Here is a 6,720-nt window from a genome sequence, read left to right as displayed (position 1 = left end):
TTTCCTGCATGTAAAACTGATGTTTTTATGAAAGAAGATTTTTTTTTATTGCTATCCTAACAAAACACATATTTAGTATATTTAATTGAATATATTTAGTATATTATAGAAATTAATGCAGCGTTTATATATTTTGTTTCGTTGTTAGAATGTTAGTGTCTGGTTTGTGTGATATATATAGAGTATAGCATACATGTGTGTCTGCTCTGTTTTAGTTTGATTATGGACATTTTACTCTTACACAACAATTTACACATTTTGTAACGTTTTATATCATTGAAAAATGTCAATAAATACATTGTCTTGAAAAAAAAAAGAGAATATTAGCCCCACTACGCCCCCTGGTGGACTGTTGGACTAACGTCAGCTCCACGCTGGTGAGCACTGCAGTGTTGCCATGTCGGCTTATTACAAGCCTATACTACAGGCGACCTTGTTATGTATTAAATGGGCTTTTTGGGACATTTGGGAGCAATACAATGGGGGGGTGGGCATTTGTGTTGCTACTAGAATTTAATATATATTCCAAATATTCCACATTTTATTTCAAGAGGAAATTGCCGATGGGTTTAAAAGTGCCCATTGTGTTCTTCTTTTGGTCTTTAGTCCCCCCTAGATCTGTTTGCTTATTTCTCTCACAAAATATGGCAACACGGCTATAGTGCTTTGCTAGCGCTCTGCAATGCTTGAGCGATTTCCCCGTCCGTCTGGCGGATATATTATTTCATTTTCTGGTAAAAGAAAAACGTGGATTTGACTCACAATGATTTATGAGACGTGGCCCACGTCGGAGAATGGTCTTTCATCCTCATCAAACCGTCTTTGTTTCAATGAGAAGTCAAATCGTTTTCTTTATCTTTACTAAAGTTTAGACAATAGCAGCCATTTCAGTCTACGGGAATAACACTGCTCCTGGTAGAGCGTTTAGAGCAGGGGTGGGCAACTGGCGGCCCGGGGGCCACATGCGGCCCCCACCTTCACTTAATGTGGCCCTCAGGTTAATGTCAGAATACTGATATATTATTGATTTCAGCTGTTACAATTCCAAACATGCAAACATGACCTGCTTTAATTATACTTAATGACTAGTATTATGACTAGTATACCTAAAGACAAGATGAATGTTATTGTCTTTATGTGTCCAATATATTTGAACGTTTGTAAAGTTATCATAACTAAAACTAAATGCATTTTAAAATCAATAAAAAGGTTACTTTTCAGGACTCTAATTAAAAAAAGCAAACGATAATTCAGTATTTCAATTCAAATACAGCAAAAATAGCCGATCTACAAGCTCAAAACGTGTCGCAGCGCGACGCGTTTTGAGCTTGTAGATCGGCTATTTTTGCTACGACAGTAACATGCACTGTGGCCCTCTGGAGTGAGTGTGGAAATATATTGGCCCTCTCCATCGTCAAAGTGGCCCACCCCTGGTTTAGAGAGAGCTACTCCTTCCATAGCCTCGCGAGGTTTTAGTTGGAAAGTGGTGAAGCGATAGGTTGTGGTCACGCGAGACCTTTCTTTGAGAATCATTGTTGTAGTAGGCCATAAATAGGCCCATTTATTTGAGTGTAGAAAAATACTAAAATAAATTAAATTGACGGGGAAAAGTGGGTAATATTTAGTACCAAGGAGGTTAATTTCAAAAGACCAAAAAGCCCCAACTCAACTCAACTCATCAGCATGCTGGACCAGCTGCTGTTTTATTATAAACATTACAACTGTACCCCCTCCAATATTGGCCTACTTATTCAATTAATTGAATGAGTGCATCCCTTTCCCCCCCCAGTATAAAAGCTCCTTGAGGGGGAAACTTCATTCACTTCATTTATTACGTTAATATGTACTCTGCAATTGTACCTTGTCACCACAAGGCGGCGGCAAAGCCTATATTTTGGGCAGTGAAATAATGTTGATAATGGAATGAGTCTGACTCTGTGGTGATGTGATAGATGTGTTTGTTGAATACTTTGATAATAAAATATAAACATAAACATTGAATAAAAAGTAGGCTATAATAGGCACCGTATACACACAATTGAGCATTAACAAAAAATACCTTTCTAACAAAAACCAAATGTGAATACAAAAACATCTAATCTTATTTAGACCCATTAAAAAAAGAATCCAGCATTAATAAGGTCATCATATAGTATTTATTTTGACACCACGTCACTACCCTAGTCTACCACCAGGTGTCCTCGTCGTCAGTGATGAACAGTAACAAAGTGACATTTATTTGAGTACAGTGAATTGTTTGGGTATTTCGTACAGTTTGAGTATGTGTGTGTTTGGATTGTCGTGACTTTCAATCCACTAAATATTTATTTCAAAGACAAACATACCTTAGAGAGACCCCACTTCATTTCTAAGCACATCATGAACTAAACAATTATTTATTAAGTCCTAATTCAAAGATAATGGAAATAGAAAATAGCCGATTTACGAGTTCACGACACTTCGCAAGGCGACGTGTCGTAACTCGTGAGCTGAACTTTTCTGGAATTATTATTTGAATTTCTTTGGAAATTTTAACAAAAAAAATTATTCGACCTAATAGTTAAAAGAACGTCGTCTTTCTGATGACCAGTCGTGGAAAGTAACTAATACTTTTACTTAAAGCCTACTGTACTTTTTTTGTTTGTTTTTCACTTTACTTGAGTATTTCCAATTTCCAGTACTACTAAAAGAACGTTGTCTTAAGTTTCCGATGACATTTGGCACTTAATCTCCTAGTAGGCTACAGTTAGCTACATGTATACATATTTGCCCGTCCCTGTGTTGCCAAATGGGAAATGTTGAATTATCGAATTTGAAAGACAACTGTCGTACACACGCTGACTGCCTCCAAGTACAGATCTAGGGTCAGATTTACTGATTAAACTGACTTATTTTGAAAAGACAAACCGGTTTCCGAATCAGCCGCCAGGGAATTTAGTATACGACATTTTGTGATATGGTGAAATATTATCGTACATTTGGTCATTTCTGGAATTATGCAGATCAGGTACAATTAGTGTTCAAATACGATCATTAAATGCCCGGGCTATTTGGAAGTATACGGTGTGTGTGTGTGTGTGTGTGTGTGTGTGCATTCGTGTTGCCTTCAACTAGCCTATACACTACCTACCTACGTGCTCTATCACACACGGTCACACACGCACACACATCACTTGGATGTCGCGTACAGAGCGTGGTTACACACAACGGACACAGGGGGGCGACGTCGTGACAAGATAGTTCCCCAGTTCAACAACAAGCCGCTGCTTCCTGGAACTAAAGAGAGGATGTGCAAAGCAAGCTGTCCGATTGGTCGACGGACCATACCGGAAACCGTCACATGGCGTTGGACGACACAAACGAACCGTATAGGCTATAAGACGTCTTTTATACACAACGTCCGTCGTAGAATAACTACAGTAGTGTGTGTGTGTGTGTGTGTGTGTGTGTGTACTATAGCACAGGTCCCAGATCAGCCACTAAAGTCCTGTGAAAAAGGGACGTTCAACGTGAGTTTGGTGTTTTAACCCATTCTGAACAGGAACCCATTTTGGTGTTAGCATCATGTTATGCTTTAGCTATTGAAAAATAGCAGATCTACAAGCTCATAGCGCGCCACCGAGTGGCGCGCTATGAGCTTGTAGGTCTGCTATTTTTTGAAAAATCGAAGAGCGACTGACATTCTTTTAAATCTGATCTCAGGTCAGAATGAAAACTGTCAGGATGTAGAAGATATTTTCTAGAATCTGATCTCAGGTCAGAATGGGTTAAAGCCTATATGAGGAGCATAGTGCTGTCCACAGAGAACGTGTTTATAGAGCTGACCTGAGAGCAGCGTCAGGACAGTTTACAAGTGGTTCTATTCCTATGGTTGTTAAAGGGACACTTCACCCTTTTTGCAAAAAAATATATGTTAATGACGTTTAGAAGCTTTAGATCACTTTCCTGGGGGTATTTATGTGTGTAATATGTGGTTTTAGTTATTTTAGATTGTAGCAGTGAGCCTGTTGTCTCTGATGTCATGGACACTGGTCTCACTACCTTCCTGGACTACAATTCCCATAATTCTTTGGTGCACTGCTCCTCCTTGCGGATAGGGGGAGAGCTGTCTTACTGAGACAACATGTAGTCCAGGAAGGAAGTGAGCCCAGTGTCCATGACATCAGAGACAACAGGCTCACTGCTACAATCTAAAATATCTAAAACCACATATTACATACATAAAGCCCCCCAGGAAAGTGTTCTAAAGCTTCTAAACGTCATTAACATATATTTTTTTGCAAAAAGGGTGAAGTGTCCCTTTAAAGACCGCTCTGGCGTCTCACATGTTGTTTTAAAATGCTACGTTTTTGTCATGGGTGGCATTACGGCCGACTTGGTGCTGTGGCCTATAGGGGGGGAGGGGACATTTATCATGTTTTCTTTAACAGGTTCAATAAAAACACATCTGGCAGGAGGAAAGGTGACAATGAGAGAGAGCGTCACAACAGAAAGCCATGAACTATTAGGGGACTAACTATTAGGGTATTTGAACACTGCTGCCTGTCAGCCACAACTGTCAGTCACAATGTGGGACAGACAGGGTCTCAATTTGTGGGACGTCTGAAAAGTCTTGGAAATGAGGGACTCATGTCCCACGCAAAGGAGGGACATCTGGTCACCCTATGGGTGAGCGCCATAGAGTATATATATCTATAGAGAAGACACCCGAGTTCTCCTTCCATCCACTTGCATTGAGTTGCTCAAAAGCGCATGAGGCGATTTCACTCCTCCTTCCTGGTAGGAACAGAGTGCATTCTGGGACGGATTGCAATGGTGAGTGGCCCCCAAACACATGAACGCGCTGCCGTTGAACGCGCACGAGCGTCGTCCGTCGTGAACGTGTACAATGATAGTCAACGGACAGGACAGCGCGTTCATGTGTTTGGGGCCAGGCTGCAATACCTTCATTCGGCCACTATGTCCATTTGGCCTCAGGGTTTCCTCTGGGTGCCTTCTCTATAAATATATACTCTAAGGTGAGCGTTAGCGTTAGCTCAGCTAAACAGACGTTCTCTGTGCTTTTTATGCTCCGTCGTATTATGACACTGTCCTAAAACACAACATCTTAAATCAGGGGCTCCCTCACCGCTAAACCCCTTATCCCTAAACTTCACCGCTAAACCCCTTATCCCTAAACTTCACCGCTAAACCCCTTATCCCTAAACTTCTTTGCCTTTTTTTTTAATATTTTGAAAAAGAAAAAAAAACATTTTTGAATAGTTCAACTATAGCCAATCTACATTGACATGTTCTGTGAGTTTGTAGACGGGTCATTTTAACTATTCAAAAATGTTTAGCAAAATAGTTAAACAAACAGAAGTTTAGGGATAAGGGGTTTAGCGGTGACGAAAACGGAGCGCCTGATCTTAAAACCGCGTCAAAGAATCGTCCCCCCCCCCACCGCTGAGGTCTCTCTGGCGCCCCCTGCTGGGCGGGGGGGGGGGGGGGGTGCGTAGCGGCCATTTTGTGCCCCTCCCTTCCCCCCCCCCCCGTAGTGTGATGAAGTCACATGATAGTTCTACAGGATGTGATTGGTCTCTGCAGCAGGCTGCCGGGGGGGGTCCTCCCCCCTCCTCTCACCCTCCTCCTCCGATTGGTGCTTGTAAAGGTCACATGGCATGAGTGGGAGGGGCCCTCCGTTCTCCCCGCCCACCACCGCCAGCTCGTACGGCGGCGCCGCCTCCTCCAGGGGGAAGGAGACGGACGCGATTGGCTGACGCGTCCCTCCCACTCCCAGCCCCCGCTGCTGCGATCCCATTGGATAGCGGGCGGGGCTGAACCAAGCGGCCCCGCCTCCTCCCACGGAGGCCGAGGTGGCTTCGCCGCGATTGGCCGAGCTGTCCGTGCTGCTGCTGGTGCTGGTGTGGCTAGGCTCCTCCTCCTGCTGCTGACAGGGGTCCAATAGGGAGTAAGGGGGCGGGTCTTCTGTGGGGATGTAGATCTGAGTGGCCCCGGGGCCCATGACCTCATCGTAACTATGGAAACCAAGAGAAAAACAACCAATCAGCACGAAGGGCAGGAAAAAAACCAACGATGCAGAGGGAGAATGTGTGTGTGTGTGTGTGTGTGTGTGTGTGTGTGTGTTGTGTGTTTGTGTGTGTGTGTGTGTGTGTGTGTGTGTGTGTGTGTGTGTGTGTGTGTGTGTGTGTGTGTGTGTGTGTGTGTGCGTGTGACAAAAACGGAACGACCTTACTGGAATAAGAGTTTTTGATATTCAGCAATTAATGTATATATTTTCATCTCACACAAACATTAAATTCCCATCCCGACAATGAATGGATCATTTATACGTCATAATGTGTCTGAGCAAATGATGATGATGATGTATGATGATAAGAACGCCCCTCACTTCACACAGGTGTGATTTTTATTTTATTTACAACTCTCTACCTCTCTGTCTCTTTTTTTTTCAAATATATTTTTTATCCCACGATTTTGTAACCCATTTTTCACCCCTGTGTCAATCATCTAATGTGATCCTGGGCTCTACACACCCTCCACCAACCTAGTCCCCATATATGGGGGACAAGGGGAGACCAACCTAGTCCCCATATATGGGGGACAAGGGGAGACCAACCTAGTCCCCATATATGGGGGACAAGGGGAGACCAACCTAGTCCCCATATATGGGGGACAAGGGGAGACCAACCTAGTCCCCATATATGGGGGACAAGGGGA

The sequence above is a fragment of the Protomyctophum parallelum genome (assembly GCF_964188405.1).
Source record: "Protomyctophum parallelum genome assembly, chromosome: 3".
Classification (NCBI taxonomy): Eukaryota; Metazoa; Chordata; class Actinopteri; order Myctophiformes; family Myctophidae; genus Protomyctophum; species Protomyctophum parallelum.
Note: the sequence above shows the minus strand (reverse complement) of the source record.